Source organism: Bubalus kerabau, chromosome 11 (genome assembly GCF_029407905.1).
Source record: "Bubalus kerabau isolate K-KA32 ecotype Philippines breed swamp buffalo chromosome 11, PCC_UOA_SB_1v2, whole genome shotgun sequence".
Lineage (NCBI taxonomy): Eukaryota > Metazoa > Chordata > Mammalia > Artiodactyla > Bovidae > Bubalus > Bubalus kerabau.
Window position 1 is genome coordinate 72,099,558 of NC_073634.1, and position 23,145 is coordinate 72,122,702.

The 23,145-nt window shown below is 38.2% G+C and overlaps 1 protein-coding gene and 1 long non-coding RNA gene across 8 annotated transcripts in view; one reads left to right on the forward strand and one right to left on the reverse strand.

The window, feature by feature from the left end:
* Positions 1-1,229, forward strand: part of LOC129623307 (uncharacterized) — a 37,625-nt gene extending 36,396 nt beyond the window's left edge. Inside the window, exon 3 of the long non-coding RNA XR_008700478.1 lies at positions 1,097-1,229. This is a non-coding gene — a long non-coding RNA (uncharacterized LOC129623307). The remainder of the gene's footprint in view (positions 1-1,096) is intronic.
* LCLAT1 (lysocardiolipin acyltransferase 1) overlaps positions 1-23,145 on the reverse strand; it is a 193,638-nt gene that overhangs the window by 38,258 nt on the left and 132,235 nt on the right. The gene's annotated exons all lie outside the window — the stretch shown is intronic.

A 23,145-nucleotide genomic window follows, 5' to 3' on the forward strand; every position in this document is an offset into this window, starting at 1 on the left:
CTCACTCCTTTGTTCTAGTTTTATTCTCTAAAAACAAACGTATGATGCTATTAGCTTTTGTGTGTAACGATTTTTTGAATATTTAGAGCAGGGGTAGGCCAACTGCAGGCCAGTTCCACCTCTATTTGTGCAGCCTATGAGCTGAAAATGTTTTTTTTCCTTCCATTTTTAAATGGCTGGGAAAAAAAATTAAAAGAGTATATTTTATGACATGTGAAAGTCATGAAATTCAAATTGCAGCGTCCATAAATAAAGTTTTAATGGAACACAGACCCTTATTCACTTGCACCACAACAGCAGAGTCAAGTAGTTGCGAAAGAAACCATATGGCCTGCAGAGCCGAGAATATTTACTATCTGGACCTCTCCAGCAAAGTTTGTCAACTCTTCTCTTAGTCCTAAGAAGTCACAGTTCCAAAGAACGCAGGAAAGATTTCCAGACTACTGGATGGATTCCAGTCTGTCCTTGTCCCTTGCAGGTTGCTGAGGTCTGGGAAGAAGGAGTTGAAGGGTCACACAGTTGCAGTCCATAAATGACACACATCCCTTCACCTCTGTGTGGGCCAGAGCTAGTCCTATGGTTCAGTAGCTGCAATGGTATTTGGGCACGTATGTTTCTGTTCCCCCAGGAATAAGAGAACAATATGGATGAACATTAGTAACCACCATGGCTTCTAATCAATATAAAAAGCAATCACCTGCCCAATTCCTCCCTAACCTGTAATGTCACTCCCCATAGATAACCATTTCCAACACTTTAAGCTGTTTATTCTCATGTTTACCTCCATACAGCTATGTAAAATGCCTATGCTGACATTTCCTTTTTTTTTTTTTTTTTTTGCACTCTTCCTGTTATCTACTTTCTACTATGAAAAATGAGGATTTTGTAACATTTATTCCGGTTCCTTCCTTCCTCAATGGCCCTAAATACAGTTGTATCATAATCTTGGTAAGGTTAACATTTATAGTGTTTACATTAAAAAAGCAGCTATTCACAGTGTCGTTTTCTAGTTGCTGTTACATCCTTTTCTTGTGCTACTAATCACTTTCCCTGGAGTTAATAATGGTCTTGTTTTTCTGTTTTCTTCATTTTCTAGAAACCTGCCACTAGCTCATCTCCCAACTTAGCCAGAAGTACAAATCTCCTTCCAGTACAGTCACACACACCAGACAGTCTATCAGGTTCATCCCCTGGAGAAGTTTTTTGTGGAACTCTCCATGCTCCTGCTCTGATCAGGACAATGGTCTCAAGTCCTGATTCTGCAGCTGCCACCCTGGATCTCCCTTCATCATCGTGCTGGAGATTGCCTTTCCTAGTTGAAATCTTGTTATTGTTTTACTGTCTCTGAAAGAAAAGTTGTACAGTCTCCATTTCTAGAGATGTCATCTTTCTCTAGATTTATATGTGCTTGATCTAAAGACAAGTGGTGGGAAACAGGGGCTGAGTTAGCATGATTGAAAGAGCACACCATTCAAGGATGGATGTGTGGGCAAAGCCTTTGAAGTAGATGGCCAAGGTGCTTGCTTAGGATCACCCCTGTATTTCAGAGCATTAAAACAAAAGCTTTCAGTTACTAAATGTGTATAATACATAGAAAAGAAGAAAGAGAAAGGCATTTGGGAGCAATGATTAGATTAACTGGTTATCAAAAGCTCTTAAATGAGACACAGAACCAATGATTTTGGACAAGCTCAGAGTTTAGAACAATCCCCAGTGCATGTGTGTCCAAGTAGAAACTTAAGATGGCCAAAGATGAGCAGGATCTCAGTCCAGGATGAGGAGTACAGAAAGGATAACAGGTTACCTCTGACACAAACCTTATCTCTTTAACCATGTTACTAAAGACTGGCTTCATGAAAGAACTTCTCAAGGCTCTCTAACTCTTGGGGTTCAAATACTTGACCTGGTTGTATAGTGCAGAAGGAATGAAATAAACACTCTTCTGGAGGGGGCATTTTACAAGCTGCTAGTAAGATTCAATAAGATCCACCATAGTAGAAAGTGTCTGAGATTTTAAAAGCTCAGTAATCTATACTGCTGTACTGTTAACACAGCTGCAAGGATAATCTCTCACACACACTTATCAGCCCATTATTTCCTGGTAAAAACCCAATGAGTCTTCTATTTCTCTATCTGACTAAACCTACTGTAGCCTAAGGCTGGAAATCCTTTTGAGAAAGAAACTGGGTAGATAGCAACCAACCAGTCCCCTAATAGAGTTTTCACACTAATAGCCTACTGTTGGAGTTGGCCCCAAATCTCGCGTTCCCAAATTTATGCTATTCTTTTCTTTTGTATTTTTAGTTTTTTATTTATATGATCAGTTCAGTTCAGTCGCTCAGTTGTGTCCGACTCTTTGTAGGCACATGGACTGCAGCAGACCAAGCTTTCTTGTCCATCACCCTCTCCCGGAGCTTGCTCAAACTCATTTCCATTGAGTCGATGGTGACATCCAACCATCTCATCCTCTGTCATCCCCTTCTCCTCCCACCTTCAATCTTTCCCAGCATCAGGGCCTTTTCTAATGAGTCAGTTCTTCGCATCAGGTGCCCAAAGTACTGAAGCTTCAGCTTCAGCATCAGTCCTTCCAATGAATATTTAGGACTGATTTTCTTTAGGATTGACTGGTTTGATCTCCTTGGAGTCCACGTGACTCTCACGAGTCTTTTCCAACACCACAGTTCAAAAGCATCAATTCTTTGGCACTCAGCTTTGGTTATGGTTCAATTTTCACATCCATATATGACTACTGGAAAAACCATAGCTTTGACTAGATGGACCTTTGTTGGCAAAGTAATGGCAGACAGACTGAAAACCACAATCACAGAAAACTAACCAAACTGATCACACGGACCACAGCCTTGTCTAACTCAATGAAACTGTGACCCGTGCCTTGTAGGGCTACCCAAGACAGATGGGTCATGGTGGAGAGTTCCGACAAAACGTGGTCCACTGGAGAAGGGAATGGCAAACCACTTCAGTATTCTTGCCTTGAGAACCCCATGAACAATATGAAAAAGCAAAAGATATGAGACTGAAAGATGAACTCCTCAACTGGTAGGAGTTCTCAACTCCTCATTGGTAGATGCCCAATATGCTACTGGAGAAGAGTGAAGAAATAGCTCTTGAAAGAATGAAGAGGCTGAGCCAAAGCAAAAACAACACCCAGTTGTGGATGTGACTGGTGATGGAAGTAAAGTCTGATGCTGTAAAGAACAATACTGCATAGGAACCTGGAATTTTAGGTCCATGAATCAAGGTAAATTAGAAGTGGTCAAACAGGAGAACTACAATGGACTGGAATGGGTGAATTTAATTCAGATGACCATTTATATCTACTACTAAGGGCAAGAATCCCTTAGAAGAAATGGAGTAGCCCTCATAGTCAACAAGAGTCCAAAATACAGTTCGGTTCAGTTCATTTCAGTCACTCAGTTGTGTCCGACTCTTGGCGACCCCATGAATCATAGCACGCCATCTCATCTCACGCCAGCCATCTCATCCTCTGTCGTCCCCTTCTCCTCCTGCCCCCAATCCCTCCCAGCATCAGAGTCTTTTCCAATGAGTCAACTCTTCGCGTGAGGTGGCCAAAGTACTGGAGTTTCAGCTTCAGCATCATTCCCTCCAAAGAAATCCCAGGGCTGATCTCCTTCAGAATGGACGGGTTGGATCTCCTTGCAGTCCAAGGGACTCTCAAGAGTCTTCTCCAACACCACAGTTCAAAAGCATCAATTCTTCAGCGCTCAGCCTTGTATGGGCAAGAATCCCTTAGAAGAAATGGAGTAGCCCTCATAGTCAACAAGAGTCCAAAATGCAGTACTTGGGTGCAATCTCAAAAATGACAGAATGATCTCTGTTTCCAAGGCAAACCATTCAATATCACAGTAATTCAAGTCTATGCCCCCACCAGTAATGCCGAAGAAGCTGAATGGTTGGTTCTATGAAGATCTACAAGACCTTCTAGCACTAACACCGAAAAAGAGATGTCCTTTGCATCATCAGTTCAGTTCAGTCGCTCAGTTGTGTCCGACTCTTTGCGACCCCATGAATCCCGGCACGCCAGGCCTCCCTGTCCATCACCAACTCCCGGAGTTCACCCAGACTCACGTCCATCGAGTCAGTGATGCCATCCAGCCATCTCATCCTCTGTCGTCCCCTTCTCCTCCTGCCCCCAATCCCTCCCAGCATCAGAGTCTTTTCCAATGAGAGGGGACTGGAATGCAGAAGTAGGATGTCAAGAGATACCTGAAGTCACAGGCAAGTTTAGCTTTGGAGTACAAAATGAAGCAGGGCAAAGGCTAACAGTTTTTCTAAGAGAACACACTGGTCATAGTAAACACCCTCTTCCAACAACACAGAGAAGACTTTACACATGGACATCACCAGATGGTCAATACAGAAATCAGATTGATTATATTCTTTGCAGCCAAAGATGGAGAAGCTCTATACAGGCAGCAAAAACAAGACCTGGAGCTGACTGTGGCTCAGATCATGAACTCCTTATTGCCAAATTCAGACTTAAATGGAAGAAAGTAGGGAAAACCACTAGACCATTCAGATATGACCTAAATGAAATCCCTTAGGATTATACAGTGGACGTTACAAATAGATTCAAGGCATTAGAGCTGATAGAGTGCCTGAAGAACTATGGATGGAGGTTCGTAACATTGTACAGGAGGTTGTGATCAAAACCATCCCCAAGAAAAAGAAATGCAAAAAGGCAAAATAGTTGTCTAAGGAGGCCTTACAAATAGCTGAAAGCAAAAAGCAAAGGAGAAAAAGAAAGATATTTATATGATACACCAACTGAATTATACTGTTTACAAAGAAATTACATGCAATATCTATGTCACTTTATTGGTATGTCTCTGGCACTGCATTGGGAAAAAAAAAAAACACAAAAACCTTGCCAAATAACTTAAATGCTTTCATTAAAATGTATTATTTTCTGCATCTGTTAACTTTGGAATATGAAATTTGCACCACTGACCATGATAAATGGGTTTGTGCTAAACCAGTCATGTGCATGTGAATAATGAAAAATATTTTTGGGTGGGAAGTTAACAACCCACATGCAATTAAACCCACAATCTTGGTCTTATTGGTCTTTAACCAAAAGAAATAATAAATATACTGAAGTAAAGTAAGTGTTCTGCTTTGGTTGTTTTACCACTTCAATAATTATCTTCACTCACAGAGGAACTTTAGTGTTGAAAAATCGCCCAGAAATATGACAACAGTTCTTGGCATGTAGTAAAAATATTTGAAAAGTGATAGCATACCATATTCAGACTTAGAATCCCAAAATTCAGGCTCTCTCCTGCAAAACTATGCAGACCTATTATTTGAAGGCCTTGGTATAAATATCACCTTGATATAAATAAACCTTTTAAGGTATTATTTTTAAATATACCTAATTAAGGTCAGCAAAAGCTCAGCGTAGCTGAGTCTTGATGGATGGATGAGAACAGCGCTGGCGAACAAGGTCAAATATTCCAGTTGAGAATGAGCACAGTGTGTTCAGGAAGTGCTGAGAATTCCAGTTTAGCAGAATGAAGATAAGGTGGAGGTATCAGGATAGCTCAAGTTAGAGCTTGCACATAACTGTACACAGTTCATTAGTGACTGGAATGAAAGATGAAAACTTAAAACTTCTAGGTCTCCTATAAAAATCAGGAAGAGAAAGAGACAAGGAATGGGAAACCAAGTAAGAAAGAAAAAAGTCAGGAGCTGCTGTACACTGGACAATAATTTATCATAGAACAGTAACTAGAAAGAAAACAGATATAAGATGGGAGAAATTCCATACTAAGAAATGGGTGTATACCAGAAAACAATGAAAACTGATTCTATTTAAGTTTCAGGGAATAAAAGATACATAAGAAACTTATTCACAAAAAAAGCTAGGATTAAAACTGATCTTTAGAGAACACAAAGAGAAGGAAAAAAGGTCAAAGACAAACCAATAAAATTTACAGGCAGCATTTCTGAAAACTAGCATAATCAAGGCGATAGCCTTTAAGTTCATGATTTATGGCAGGGAATATGTGTGTATATAATGCTCATTTTATGTTTCATTAAAATAGGATTATATAACATGATTCCAGTATGGAATAAATGTAGATACCTTTAAAAATGTCCAATACTTTGTTTCATTGTTTATTCCTAGAGAAGTATTAATTATGTACTGTTACATTTCAATTAAAATGGAATTCCTGAGACAAGAGTAGAAAGATGGGAAATCAAAATCTTATATATTATACAAAGAGACCTTCCCAAATAATAGTTAATACAACAGAAAAAAACTGGCCACTTTGGTATAAATACCTGGAAACTGTGATTTTGAAAATGTATACAGACTCCTACACACATTATTAAAGGAATCTCAGTAAATGAGGCTAAATGAAATAGCAGTACAACTTGATGCCAATTAATAAAACTAGTAAGCCAAAAAAGGAATTCATAAAAGAGCCCTAGTCTAAGATTTGGAGAAAGCAATGGCAACCCACTCCAGTACTCTTGCCTGGAGAATCCCAGGGATGGCGGAGCCTGGTGGGCTGCTATCTATGGGGTCTTACAGAGTCAGACACGTGAAGCGACTTAGCAGCAGCAGCAGCCAACAATCAGTTATCTAACAGATTTTTGATCAAATAGAGTAAAATTTTGGGGGCAGAATCTAGATGGTTGGTACATGGGTGTTCACTGTTAATTCCTTTGAATTGTGCTGTATATTTAAATTTTTCATAAAGAAATATTGTATAAAAACCAACTAGGTGAATTGACAGGACTCTTTGAATACAGAGAAAACATGTATTCTGGCATAAACAAGTTTCTGAAACTTTTGATTATTTTTCCTTAATTTTACAATAACATACACACATAGAGTAATAATTCAAATAAGCACAATAAGGCTCATGATGAAAAATGGCATGCCCCTACCATATCTTTGAATGTGTGGGGGGAATAAAATGGAGAGTAATGGAATGATAATTTTAGAATTTTCCATATTCTGATGAAACTCATAGGAAGTTGTTTTCTAAAACACAGGGAGCCTAGTACAGCAGCAGTTTCTTAGTGGTGCTTTGAGGCAAGAGAAAAAGGAGAAAGCTCAGCTGACTAAGAAAATAAGACAATAATCACTGAGACCTGAAAATATGTATCATTGCCCAATCCATTGATTAAAACCCCAGCCTGAGTAAATATTACATGAGAGGACTGGATTATATTTCCTTGAAAAGTGATTGAGAAAAAACTTTGTATTAGTCTCTAACTAGATAGATGAGGAGAAGGCAACGGCAACCCACTCAAGTACTCTTGGCTGGAAAATCCCATGGACGGAGGAGCCTGATAGGCTGCAGTCCGTGGGGTCGCTAAGAGTCGGACACGACTGAGTGACTTTACTTTCACTTTTCACTTTCATGCATTGGAGAAGGAAATGGCAACCCACTCCAGTGTTCTTGCCTGGAGAATCCCAGGGACAGGGGAGCCTGGTGGGCTGCCGTCTATGGGGTCGCACAGAGTTGGACACGACTGAAGCGACTTAGCAGCAGCAGATAGATGCTAGGATCAATCTCAGGTAAAATCTATAAGGAAAATATGCCATCTGCCAGACTTTTAATATTTTCATATGGAGCTTGCAGACATATTAAGATTTAATCCACCAGCCAGATTAACTGGCTAGTGATACTATTTTTTAAAGGTGATGATAAATTCTAATTAAATAATCCCAACAATAATTTAAATGAACAATTTACCAAGCACAGGAAAAGTATTTTCTTAAATATGACTTTGTTTGGAAAGACAAAATATAATCAATCTGATACTTTACTGACATTTAATATTGAATTGTATTATTTAAGTATAATATTCTCAATAATTTTTAAGTTTAGGACTTATTTCATTTTGCCTTAAGTAACTAGATAACTGAAAATAGCATTGGATTTCTGGAGTGTTAACTTACATGAACTGAGAATCAAAAAGATACAAAGGTGAATGCAGAGGTGAGGGGCAGGCAGGTAGACTGATACGCGGTTAAAACAACACTCACGAAGTCCAGGAGATACAAAATCAATTCCAGGTCTATTAAGTTTTTATCTAAGTCCAACTTAGTCATACAAAACAAATTTCATTTTAATATACATGTAAAACTAAATGTCTTTGTTTTCAAATAACAAATATGGTTGATAAGAAACAACTTAAAGAATTAGAACATTATCCTAAAATATTTAATTTTGTTGCATAGAATCATAAAAGGGTCAAGTCAGGGCAACACTGAAACAAAAATCAGCATAAGTAATAAATATAATTCTTTTTCTTAATGAAGTCTTAGATTTAGCTCATTTCATTTCACAAAAAGTGGACTTTCAAGTGTTGAGAACGATTTTTGAATAACAGCTTTGAGATACATCTACTAAAATCCTTGATTAAAATTAACCACCAATGAATGCTCTGTCATAAATAATGATTATTAGTATGATCCATATGCCACAATATACTTATCTATTGGATTTGATTTGAAATTATAAAAGTTTTTCAACTAAGCCTTTATTGTCCAGTCCTTCAACATTGAGGATAGGGAATTCAGGAGCTCTTTAATTTTAATTAACTGGGAAGATCTACTTCCCAGTTCAGATTGCTTTAAGAATGGCATTTTGATTGTTTTACGTATATTTTGTAAAAGGACACAACCAGTAGCACTTTGGCAAATAACAGTTCCTAATGGACATACCTTAATAAATAAGTGACTCTGTTGTTAACATTTGTAATCAGTCCAGTAACTGAATGGATGTAAATGGATGCTATTAAAATGAAACAGATTAAACAATCCTCCAGCAGTTTTATTCACACCGTTCTCTGCTTTGCAGCCCCCTTCCTTATACGTGAAATGATGTATTTCAGTATTGTTCTATAAACAAAAAAATTCATTCTGAATTGAGAAAGTCACATTCATAAAGTTTCATTATACATGACTAACTATTAAGCTAGGAAAAATGTTTTCTTATCTGTCAAAATATTTAATATTCCCTTCTATTAATGAGTTCTGGTTCATTTCTGAGATTCTCCATCACTTCTTTTCAAGGTGTGTGTTAGAAAATGAGAAACGGATTGGAGAGGGAAGAGTAGACAGTATCCATCCATCCACATTTATGGAGTGCTTGGTAGGTGCTAAGCCCTGTGCTGAGAACTGAAATCACAAAGATGAACGATAACTCTTATGATACTAACAGTCTGGTAGGAGAGACAGGCATGTAAATAAACAAATCACTATATAAAGAAAGCTGAGCACCGAAGAATTGATGCTTTTGAACTGTGGTGTTGGAGAAGACTCTTGAGAGTCATTTGGACTGCAAGGAGATCCAACCAATCCACCCTAAAGGAGATCAATCCTGGATGTTTGCTGGAAGGACTGATGTTGAAGCTGAAACTCCAATACTTTGGCCACCTGATGCGAAGAGCTGACTCATTTGAAAAGACCCTGATGCTGGAAAAGACTGAGGGCAGGAGGAGAAGGTGACGACAGAGGATGAGATGGTTGGATGGCATCACCGACTCGATGGACATGGGTTTGGGTGGACTCCAGGAGTTGGTGATGGACAGGGAGGCCTGGCGTGCTGCGGTTCATGGGGTCGCAAAGAGTCAGACACGACTGAGAGACTGGACTGAACTGATACTACCAGTATATGAATGTACTAGATACAGACACATTCAAAGAAAGAAAGAGATATAATGGAAAGGGTGAGGCAGGTAAATACTTACTCTATTTCTTTAAGAAAAAAAAAAAAAAAGATGAAATGGTGCAGTATGTTATTAATTGTTCACATGTTTGTTCCCTTAATAGCCTGTGGGCTTTAGATCATTAAGGAAGATAGGCCTATGTTTTTTATTGAGTTGTAGTTTCAGGGTCTGATTATAGGGAGTGCTCAATAAAACTTTTGCAGGATTATTTCCTCTGTTACCATAACATTTCAAAAATAACACAAGAATATAATTTACTTGTTTTTAACAGTTGTACACACTGATAACCTACATTTAAAAATTAAATAAATATATTATTTTATTTAATGTAATAAAAATGGTGCCAAAAGGACTTTCATTTTTTTGTCCTTAAAGGGTCCAGTATAAATATTCTAGTTCTTAATTCAATGCTAAACTCAAAGCTCGGGTGCTAAAACCTGTACCTCAACAGTTAATTAGAATACTTACGATGTGTTTATGGAACACTTCAGTGTGGCCCAGGTAATGAGCTAAATTCTTTATACAGACTGTCATTTATGTTCCCAACAATAATCCCAAAAGGTGAGTATCCTCATTTTACAGATCTGATGAGGGTAGTTTAGCAGGTGGAAAGTAACATTTTTTTCTTCTATAGTTGTAATACATACATTTTAGATATACAAACTATTTGTACAATGCACTAATCTGTGGAAATAGCACCCTTTTACCTGCTAATTGACAAATGCAAAGAAAACTGCATCTCAGCTACCCAATTTTACCTCTAAGTTAAAGGACTGAAAAGAAGGAAACATTTAGAACATTAAACCTGTATCATCACAGCATGCTTTGATGTTACATTAGTGTATTTCATTAGTGGTATCTGGACAAGTAATGTCTGGCACATTAATTAGCCTTGGCTAGGCATATCCTTGCTGGTTTACAGGTCCTTACTGTTTTTTCTGGCTTTAATATGATTTTGGCAACCTTGAACTTATTTATGTAAAAATAAATTGACCTGATCCTTTTGCATGCTCAAGGATCTGAGTGTTCTATGTATATTTAATATTATTTCCATGTTACTACCTGCTGCTAGGTAATTAGTTCTTGAAACTCTTCCTGAGTTTCAAGCGGTGAGCACATATGATGATCTGTTTTAATGTCAAGTTTCCATTCCAAGTTTGTAATTTGCCTATTAATTTCTCTGTTATGTGGGAGCCATGCTTCATCACTCCCAGAATATATATGAGGACCCACCATCACATTAAGAGTGGCTAACAAATAGGTGTATTACCTCGTGGTAGAACAAATCAAATCTCCTTTCTAAAGCATTCTTCACTTCTTTTAAAAAAATCAAGTGATTTCCTTGCCCCCTATAAAGCTGTTTCAGCTAATGGATAGCTAAGCAACTGCCTTTTTTCTTCTCTAAAAGGCAGTCTCTCAAAAGCCCCCTTGAGTATTTTAAGATCAGTGGGAGAGGTTCAAAGTGAATAGCTGACAAAAACTATTTTAAGTGGTGTTTTAAGCCACATCTTTACCCACAAATATTCTAGAATTAGGAACAGTTTGGAGGAAACCCCTTTTTAAGCAGAAGGATCCAGAACTCTTACACAGGAGGTTCCGAGAATCTTGTCTAGATATTTGTCTATGAATTGAATGATTCTGAGTGAAATCATGGAGAAGGCAATGGCACCCCACTCCAGTACTCTTGCCTGGAAAATCCCACGGACAGAGGAGCCTGGTAGGTTGCAGTCCATGGGGTCACTAAGAGTTGAACATGACTGAGCGACTTCACATTCACTTTTTCACTTTCATGCATTGGAGAAGGAAATGGCACCCCACTGCAGTGTTCTTGCCTGGAGAATCCCAGGGACAGGGGAGCCTGGTGGGCTGCCGTCTATGGGGTTGCATAGAGTCAGACATGACTGAAGCGACTTAGCAGCAGCAGCAGCAGCAGCAGCAGCAGCAGCAGCATGAGTGAAATCAAATACACCTGAAGGGCAGAGCTGAAGGTAGATGTCCTTGAACTTTCAATCATGAGGAAACATATTTAGTGTATCACCTCTGTTTTAAAACAAACAATTCAATAAGATAAAATAGAAAATGCCATATATTAGAGAAGCTGGTTACAAGGGATCTTTCTCAAATGCTGGACAAACAGCAAGAAAGAATCCTACCCTGTTGCTAAATATTCGTCAAAGACAGCAAAAGAGCCACATAAGCTTGTAAGAGCAACAGAAGACCCAAAGGGCACTACTGATACAAATCTAGTGGGTGAAAGTTCATCCCTTTATAGTAGGATACTCTGATATAGCAAATATAAAATAGCTTTTATTTAGAGTTTATCTATCTACAGGCATACAAATCTTGGGTTTGTGTTGTTGCTTTGATTTCTAGTGTAATACATAAACTCGATTCACTCTGATAATTACTAGTGCTTAAAGAACATACATCCAATTTCAGTAGTTTTATAATTTGGGAATTAGGGGAACAGGAGAAAAACACATTCTTACTCAGCTCTATGTCTAATTTAAGTCTTTAGTAGATGGCAATACACTATCCCCTTTCTCTGCTTTTTTCTCAACATGGCACCCCTCGTAGTGGTGCTCCAGGCTCAGAATAAACACACATTCCAGTACCACTCCTTCCTAAATTCAACCAATTAAAAATAAATAGAAGCAAGGTCAGCATCCAGTTCTGTTGCAGAGGACTCTAACATGATATCCTAGAACTCGTGTTATTGTGCTGCACGCAAAAACCCCAGAGAGGTGACAACATTTTGTTCTCAATAAAACTAAATGTGGAATTTGAAGACATAATATTTGAATGTTCTGAAGCACACTGTCATGAAAGAGCTATGGCAGTAGGAAATCCCAAGGGAATCTGAGATTTACTATCTGATGAACTGGAAAGCAGGCCAATTTGCTAGAGGTTTGATTTGCCAAATAACCAATTTGCAGAATTTACAAAATGTACTCTTTACCAAAATCTTGTTTAACTATCCAGTTCGTAGCAATTCAAATTGGAAAGGAAAAAACTTTTATTTTTAAATAACTTTTGATGACTTCTGAGGTTTTGATTGGCTTTCATTGGCTATCTTATTAATTTGCTACAACAGCTGGACAAAATTGAGGGGGAAGAGGCAGAGACTGAAAGGTAAGGGGAGAGTCTGAAGCCTCAGGATCATGGAGCTCTGGTTCCAACGGCTGTGCCGGCCTCTCTGATGGGACTTTGCTTCCAATCTTCTGCCCCTTCTCTGCAGCCACTTATGTGAATGTATGGTCTGGCAGAGAAAAGAGACCCTTTGAAGAGGATGTCTGGGGCCTAGACACGGGGCAGAAACTGGTGAAAAGGAGGCAAGGTGCTTTTCCCCAAGGACTGAGTCCCTGGGAAAGAGAAAATTCTGACTAAAAGCTCAAGGAACTCTTTCCAGAGGGACTTTTGCCAGAATGTGGGAACATGGGGCTGCCTGGCCCTTGTAGAGACATGGAGCCATGCCTTAGGCAGCGACACAGTGTCTCACGCTCATGCCAGCCATGGGATGACCTGGTCATGGTGTCTTCCCTGCGTGGACTGCAGAGCAGACTTCTCCCAGCAGGTCAAAGCCCATGAGACAGCAATACTTGGAAATTCTTGGTGGACACTTGGGGAGAAATGACAAGGTTCAGCAGCCAAGTTGGAGGGGGCTCCAAGATAGGACTTTCTGACATTATTCCGAGCTCATCTGCACCTTTAGTCCAGGAAGACTTGGCGACATACTTTTTAAACATTGTTCTTGAATTAAAACCAATGTTACTCCACAGCTCTGCTGACACCCCGATTTCAGATTTCTAGGAGAAATAAATTTCTGTTGCTTAAAGAAAAAAAAAAAAAAAATCAGGGATTTCCCTGGTGGTCCAGTGACTAAGACTCTGAGCTCCCAATGCAGGAGGCCTGAGTTCAATCCCTGGTCAGGGACTAGATCCCACTTGCAGCAACTGAGACCCGACACAGCCAAATAAATAAATAATAATTTTTTAAAAATCGAGTTGCTCCTCTTCTAATAGAGACAAATTATTTGTCTAAAGGGAGAACTGTTCAAAAAATTTGCCTTAAACAACTGAGTTCATACTATAGATACTGTTAGGAAAGGGAGGAAATTACAAACTATTCAGTTTTAACTCTTTTATACCATTTAGTTTTCATTTTCTCTTAGATTATTTGTCATCCTACTCTCTGAAAAAAATAAATTAGATAAAAAGCCTATTCTAATAGATGTAAAAACCTTATATTACAAGAGAACTTTTCAGGCTTCAGAACTTCAGATGATAAGTTGATGCATCAAAATCTGTATCTCTGAATCACAGAATTTTAAATTCAGTACAGTTTGTTTCTATTTAAAGTTCCCCTAATGTGTTTTCTATTTCTGAGAAATTGTATAATAACAAATACAGTTACTAAAAATAATCTCTTTGAAATTACAGTAACCGCATGAGAAAGATGCTGCATTCTGTAGTCTCAACATTATTTTTTTTTAAGCACTACTATGTTTAAATAGCCAAAAATTGCTGAGAATTTTTATAAACAAAAAGAGCTGAAGATTCTTGAAATCTCAGAAAATCATCAAGCCTTACTGAGAGTTGGGAGAGATCGCAGAAGTCTCCTAGTTCTATTTATCCTCTCCCCTAGTTCTCAAGGCCGGAGCTGTTTCTAGAAGGGAATATCTGCCACAGTCAAGTGTTGGTGGGGAGGGCAAGAAGGGACAAGGTCGGGGTTTTATGAAACTGGGGAGACTGTCCTGGTTCAGTTGAATGTGGGGGTGGGAGACTGATTGCAAAGCTTGTACAGCTGCTAGGGGTAAGGCTCTGGGGACAGTGTCCACAGCTCTTCTAAGAAGTTTGTGTATGAAAGGAAGAAACTGAGCTAAAGGTGTTATTGTGTAGATGAAGTATGCGGATGTCTGGACCAGGGTGGAGTGGAAGGCTAAGAGAGGTGCTAAGTTTCTTTTCTCCAGTGGAATCAGGGCTGAGGCAGAGGATGGAGGGGTTTGACTGATATCTGAGAAGGGTAAAAGCTGCCATATTTGGACACAGAAGGCTCAGAAAAGAATCAAGTTGTTTTGTTTGTTTTTTTTTAACTCAAAGGTGCATTACATTAGAGTTGAATTAAGATCATAAGGTAGTAAGGTGTGACAATGACTAGTTTTCCCTTGAGAGAACAGGGAAGTACCTACCCTGCTGCTGACTGAATTTTTCTTATCTACCTCCTATTTCTCTTACAGAGATTGCGACTTGGCTGGTACAAAGCCACTCTAATATCTAACACTTTACCTTTATTCATGTCTTTTAGGGAAGCCTAGAGTTTTTAAACACAGTGATGTTGGTAGCTTATTCATTGGTTCTTCCTTTTTCCATGGGCATCAAAGAACATTGTTGGAAAGAAAGATCACTAATACTTTACGGTGTGCTTGGGCAGCAAAGGACATCACTGAAGACATAAGAATTTGTATCAGTCTAGAATAGCTTAGCCAGTTCTAATGGATTCTAATCATGAAGGAAGTCTAGTAACCAAAAAGTAGAAAAAAGGTCCACTAATTGTCACTACAGAAAGTTTTTTTTTTCTATAAGGTGCATCATCAACTGTGATCAGTTTTAGATGACAATTATAAGAAGACATCCAAAGAACCTTCCAGAATACTGTCAGAGTGTGGCCATATGCCATCAATCTCTACACTATACAAAACAATGATCTTCTTTAACCTTCTTTAAGACTGGCATCTGTACCTACAAAACATATCTTAAATGTATTCATTCACGTCACCAAGAAGCACCCAACTCCCTCAGCAAAAAATAAAGCCATTCTAGATGTGAATCAGATCACCAGAATAATTAACAACAGAAAAAAACCCCAACTGAAACAATGAAGCAGGGTAGTCAACAGGTTAGTAGTGTAGAAAAGGGAGGTTCATGTATGCAACTGCAACAAAAAAGTGGTGTCTTTTTTAAAAATTTAAGTATAGTTGATTTACAATGTTACATTAGTTTTAGGTATACAACATAGTTATTCAATGGATTTACTCATTTAAAATTATTATAAATTTTGGCTATGTTCCCTGTGTTGTGCACCATATTATCTTATTTATTTTACACCTAAGTTACGTCTCTTAATCACCTTCCTCTATCATTCCCTTCCTCTACGCATTCCCCACAGGTAACCACTAGTTTGTTCTCTGTATCTATGAGTCTATTTTGTTATATTCATTCATTTTTTAGGTTCCACATATAAGTGAAAACATACAGTATTTGTCTTTCTTTGTCTGACTTATTTTACTAAGCATAATATCCTCTAGATCTACCCATGTTGCTGAAAATGGCAAAATTTCTTTTTTTTAATTGAATTATAGTTGATTTACAATGTTGTGTAAATTACTGCTATATAGCAAACTGATTTAGTTATACATGCATATACATTTTTTATATACTCTTTTCCATTATGGTTTCTCATAGGATATTAACTATAGTTCCCTGTGCTATACAGTAGGACCTTGTATATATCCATTTTATACATAAAAGCTTACATCTGCTAACCCCAACCTCTCCTCCATCCCTCTTCCAACCCTCTTCCCCTTGGCAACCACCAGTCTGTTCTCTGTCTGAGATTCTGTTTCTGTTTCATAGATTCTGTTTCTGTATCATTTGTGTCTTAATTTAGATTCTACATATAAGTGGTATCATATGGTAGTCATCTTTCTCTGACTTAGTATGATAATCTCTAGTTGCATTCATGTTGCTGCAAATGCCATTACTTCATTCTTTTTCATGAATGAGTAGTTGTTGCTGTTACTCAGTTGCTAAGTCATGTCTGACTCTTTGAGACCCCAGGAACTGCAGCACACCAGGCTTCCCTGTCCTTCACTATCTCCAAGAGTTTGCTCAAACTCATATCTACTCAGTCAGTGATGCCATCCAACCATCTCATCCTCTGTAGCCCCCTTCTCTTGCCCTCAATTTTTCCCAGCATCAGGGTCTTTTTCAGTGAGTCAGCTCTTTGCATCAGGTGGCCAAAGTACTGGAGCTTCAGCATCAGTCCTTCCAATTACTATTCAGGGTTGATTTCCTTTAGGATTGACTGGTTTATCTCCCTGCTGTCCAAGGGACTCTCAAGAGTCATCTGCACCACAATCTGAAAGCATCAATTTTTTGGTACTCATTTTTCTTTATGGTCCAACTCTCACATCCATACATGACTACTGGAAAAACCATAGCTGTGACCATATAGACATTTATTGGCAAAGTGATGTTTCTGCTTTTAAATGACTGAGTAGCATTCCACTGTATATATATACCACATCTTCTTTATCTTTTCATCTGTCGATGGATATTTAGGTTGTTTCATGTCTTGGCTATTGTGAATGGTGCTGCTGTGAACATAGTGGTTCACATATCTTTTTGTATAGATATGCAAATAGCAAAAATTCATTTTATGGCTGAGTAGTATTCCACTGTGTGTATAAATGTGTATGTGTATATATATTTATATATACTACATCTTTATCTACTCATCTGCTAATAGATTGTATCCATATCTGGCTAAAACTGAGTTGTCTCAATATGAATACAGTTAAATGGCTATAGAAATTTAGGGAAAGAAGAGATTACTTCTAGATGATAGAATCTGGAAGATGCAGGGATGAGGTGGCCACATAATGATGATCTTCTCGACCATATCAAATATCTCTATTTAATAATTTCAGCAGGAAAAACAAAACAAAGCTAAAATACTGAGCAATTATCCAAAGAAAATACCCTATACGATACATACACCAATACATAGGAACCTGACAAATCCAATGAGTGGAAATTTAACATTATAGGCAGAAACTAGCACAGAATTGATCGCAGTTTTGGCAAAATTTCTTTTCCTCTTTACTCTGCATTTTATTTACTTCACTTGATAATACACTGGCCTACTCTGGACGTGTCAGCAGATAGACCTAGACTTTGAGGGTTTTATCTGTTGTGACCATTTTTTCTCAAGGCGAGAGTATGACATTTTAACAGTATCTTACCAGATACTGTGCTGGGGTTGAGATGGGAAAACCTGGATACAAATGGATGGACCAGTATCACTGAAATAAGGGAAAAAATCAAGTGTATGTTCTCTGGGCTTTGGGTATGGGCAATGGTGATGGGGAATACTTCTATTGCTATGGTGATGTAGAAGTCAACATTTTACTGCATTTCAATGAAAATAATGAAGTCTGTGATCTTGGAGTTGAATTATGATTGCTATTTGTACCTCTATGCCCATATGGCAAAAGAGGCAATTAGAAGCATCTGAGAAACTTCTATTTTTGCTCCTCAAATGAATAATGCCAAATGAAATTCTGTAATGCAAATTAAGATCTAAATACAGAGTTTTACTTTATCAATAAGCCAAAATAATATCCTCCGAATTGATACCCAATTAATGACTAGTTGTATCTCTTAGGTAACTTAGCTATATCTTAAATTTGTGTAGGCCAACACTTTAAAAACACCTCCCTGCTCAAGAGGAGCTAATTAAAGTACAAAATGGAATTAACTGGTTCATAAAGAGGTCCATCCACCACTCTCACACAATTTGGTGGATTTGCTTCATTCACTAATTTATTCATTCACATCTACTGACCGATAGAAGAGCACTGCCCTAGGCAGAGAAACGGAAACAAAGACAACTGGCAAACCCATGATTCTTAGCCCCCAAAAAACCTACAATCTGGGAAAGAACATAAAACATACTTGCAAATTACATGATTCTTAAGAGTGGTTCAGCTACTGTAGAAGACTACAGGGTGCCAGCTGAAGAATTCAAGAAATGATCTACCTGAGCTGGGTATAAAAGAACGGTAGTTTTGCAGAAAGGCTGAAGAGACAAGACAGTTGTAAAAGGTGACAGGAAGGAAGGAGTGAGATGGGTGCAGGCAAAGTGAGTCTCCACTTTGGCTGAAGCTTCAGTTATTGCGGGAAGCCAGACTGGGCCTGGAGCATGAGATCAGAGAGCTCAACAATGCTTTTACTTGTTTTTATCAGCTTCCTTTTCTCATTTTCTACAGCAACTATTCCATACTCTCATCATTCACCTCTGCCCCCATTTTTCTCCATCATAAACATCACGTTACCACCTAACCTCTGACCTGACAGAACAGTTTTTCATCAAAGCACCTCTCTCTTACCCCTTACTCCTCAAACCAATATATATATTCAAGCTCAGCTATGCTTCCTGCCTTAGGAAATGTGGAATCCCTTTAATTTTGTTTCTGTTCCTAGTCACTCCTGATTTCTCAGAAAACTTGCTCCATCATCAATCCATTTCTCTTGCAGCATTTCCACTATTAAATTTCCTCAGCCTTTAAAAACACTCAACTCCACTAGTAATACTTGATATGGCCTCCTCTTCTGCTGATTACTCCAGCAAACTCCCTGTAGGAAGCACCTATACTTGCTGTCTTGACTCACTCCATACACATCTGGTTTCTGGCAGCCCCAACTCCCGTGAAACTACTCTAAGGTCAACAAATGCATTCTAATGCTGCACCCAAAGGGTTCTTCTCTGACTTTACATCCAAAAAATCTATTGGCACCTAGAATTTCAGATAAGTTGATAATATTTTAGAAAATGAATCCCTCAAAGTCAATGAATATTGAGCCCTGCAAATCAGGCAACTATTGCTGAAGAAGATTGATTTAGATGAAATCAATATTTACTGATATTTATTAAGGGACTCCCTATCAGGTCATGGGTTTCCAACTTCAAAAACACACTTTAAGGCATAGCTATTAAAAGTATGAACTGGGGTATTACAGAGTAGGGATTAGGTTTTATGGCTAACTCTGTAGGTCACTAGAGTGGCTGTCACTAAGTAAATGGTCCCACACACAAAAAAATTGCAATATAAAATCATGGCCATTTACAGCCATATACAGAAAAAGCCAAAAAATTTTTCTGTAAGTCTGAAAACTATTTGTAAAAACACAAGTAAGACATTTTTCCAATGATTCTTTCTTAGGGAACAGCTTTGTAATTAGGATGAATCACACTTTTTCCCCTACTATATGCCATCATGCAGTCTGCAAATACCTCTCTCATAGATCAAAAAAGATGTTAAAAAAAAACAAACCATGAGATGCAATCACTTTTACTGAGTCTTCCTTTAAGCTGAACATAATTAAGGCAGAAATCTCAAAATAAAAGACTATTTTGGGATGACTGTGACGATGGAAAGCCAATAGATCTTATTTTATCTGAGAACAAGTAGTAAATTGCTTAGGAAGATAATCAACTCTCTTAGAATACTAAGAAGGGAACAATTTACTAAAAAAGCCCAGAATTTTTACAAAGTAACAAAAACTACCTTCACAACTTCCACCATTTCTGACTCCTTTTGTTTTTCACTTTGTTAGAAGTGAGATTTCACAACAACTAAGACTATCTATGGATCACAATAAACTGTGGAAAGTTCTCCAAGAGATGGGAATACCAGACCACCTGATCTGCCTCTTGAGAAACCTGTATGCAGGTCAGGAGGCAACAGTTAGAACGGGACATGGAACAACAGACTGGTTCCAAATAGTAAAAGGAGTCCATCAAGGCTGTATACTGTCACCCTGTTTATTTAACTTCTATGCAGAGTACATCATGAGAAACGCTGGGCTGGAAGAAGCACAAGCTGGAATCAAGATTGCCGGGAGAAATATCAATAAGCTCAGATATGCAGATGACACCACCCTTATGGCAGAAAGCGAAGAACTAAAGAGCCTCTTGATGAAAGTGAAAGTGGAGAGTGAAAAAGTTGGCTTAAAGCTCACCGTTCAGAAAACTAAGATCATGGCATCCAGTCCCATCACTTCATGGGAAATAGATGGGGAAACAGTGGAAACAGTGTCAGACTTTATTTCTTGAGGCTCCAAAGTCACTGCAGATGGTGACTGCAGCCATGAAATTAAAAGACGTTTACTCCTTGGAAGGGAAGTTATGATCAACCTACATAGCATATTGAAAAGCAGAGACATTACTTTGCCAACAAAGGTCCGTCTAGTCAAGGCTATGGTTTTCCCAGTAGTCATGTATGGATGTGAGAGTTGGACTGTGAAGAAAGCTGAGTGCCGAAGAATTGATGCTTTTGAACTGTGGTGTTGAAGAAAACTCTTAAGAGTCCCTTGGACTGCAAGGAGATCCAACCAGTCCATTCTAAAGGAGATCAGTCCTGGGTGTTCTTTGGAAGGAATGATGCTGAAGCTGAAACTCCAGTACTTTGGCCACCTCATGCGAAGAGTTGACTCATTGAAAAAAAGACTCTGATGCTGGAAGGGATTGGGGGCAGGAGGAGAAGGAGACGACAGAGGATGAGATGGCTGGATGGCATTACCGACTCGATGGATGTGAGTTTGACTGAACTCTGGGAGTTGGCAATGGACAGGGAGGCCTGGCGTGCCGCGATTCATGGGGTCGCAAAGAGTCGGACACGACTGAACTGATCTGAAGACTATCTAACTCTTATCACTTAAAAAGATGAACTCTGAGTTCCAGTCAGGCCAGTCTCCATCACTGGATCTCCAAACCCGACTGTACTCTCCCAATATCTTTACCAAATCAAATGCCAACTGTTCCTCAGGATCTAAGTCAAAGTCTGGTTCCCTAAACTCTCCCCTTGTTCTGCCAGCTGTTATTCACCCTTCTCTTCTGCCTGGTGTACTGTCTCCATGGTAACTGACCATACACTAACTTAATGAATGTGAGCACAAGAAGATGCTCATCATAAATTTTTATTCTCATGCTGTCAGCAGCATGCCTTGATCAAATAGGCTTATGTCTTTTAAAGGAAACAGTTTGGGGGTCCACGTGGGAGACTTTGATAGAACTTTTGAGACTGTGGTATGAAAGTTTTAAAATCCTGTATTCATAGTTTATTTATGATTTACATCTTCCCCATTTCCTCATAGATTTAAAATGGCCTTTAACAGAAGATAAAATAAGAAAAACATGGCTCACAGTGCCAAAGTCAGGTATTAAAATATGTGTGTGCACAGGGCTTGCAGGAAAGGCATATTATTATACAAGCTAAGACAAACTGCTCTAGTCAAACATAAACCTTAACAATGACCTTCTCAGAAGTCAAGGCATAGTCTTCCTAGATTCTGCTCACTGCATTAAGCTTTTGGTGATTTACAATGGTGATGAGCTAGCTTATAGCAGAAAAGAAGTGTCAGTCAGTGTCTTTTCTGGACACAGTTATCACTGCTCTTGGGGAGCAGATCTGACTGAATTTGGTTAACTAGCACTCCTCAAAGCTGAACAACAAATTATTCCTGTTTTTGCAGACTTGCACTTAGACATCATTATTATAAAAGATCTACCATTTGGCCCTGATAATGCTTCTAGTCAGGAGAGGGACTTCGCACTATTGGTGTGAGTACATGGAAATTATACTTTGAACATGCTTTTCTGGGTCAGAGGACTTAGTTGCTTTCATCCAGAACAGAATTTTAACAACGACATTTAACAACGACAATAGGTTAACAACAGTAATCTAAATGAAGTTTCCAAATAGTTAATGAATTACTTTTTGTTAAAGAAATTATTAATAATACCCTCTCTTATTTGTAAAAATATCATTAATATGTTGGTTCCAGTATTAGTTTTCTTCATAATTCAAGCCATTGAGACACATGTGCTTTCCCCTCCTATATAACTCTATTATGAGAAAGCAGGTGAATTAGAAAGTTACAAACACGCTTTTCACATCTTACATTTCATGACGTTCAGAGGGGCCAGCTTGGGATAACTGCACCAGGACTTGTTTTGCTCAGTCCATCTATGACAAAGTGCATTTGGGTGCTCTTAGCAATCAGATGATAAGTAGGGGATGCCTATATAGTAAAATATATAATAGCACATATAAATGTAATTATTTTATTTTATATGAAATATAATTATGTGAAATAAAATGGAAAAAATAATTCTTTCATTTAGAAAGCCATTCAGGTAATTTTCAACATTAATAAGCAAATAATTTCTATACTTAGTTTCACGTTCTTGTGGAACTGATTCCTGGTTGGAATCTATGTTTAAAAAGTGAAGGCACATGAACCTGGCTTACATGTGCACACGCATAAGCACACACACACCCACCAGCAAAGGTCAGTATTGTTTTAAAAATACCTTTGCAATACTCAAAATGAGCGTCAGTTCATTTAAAAACAAACAAACAAACAAAAAAACCAAAATGAGAAGAGGTCCTAGCAACTGCAAAATATAGAAAAAAATTATTTTTAATTATATTTAATTATTTTAAATAAGGAAGGAAAAAACCTATAAAGCAAATCTACAAAGCTAAAAGAGAAAGGTACCTTTAAAAGTACTGAAATGGACATGTGCTCAGAAAAAAGGACAGGCCTCAAAAAGAAAAATGATACA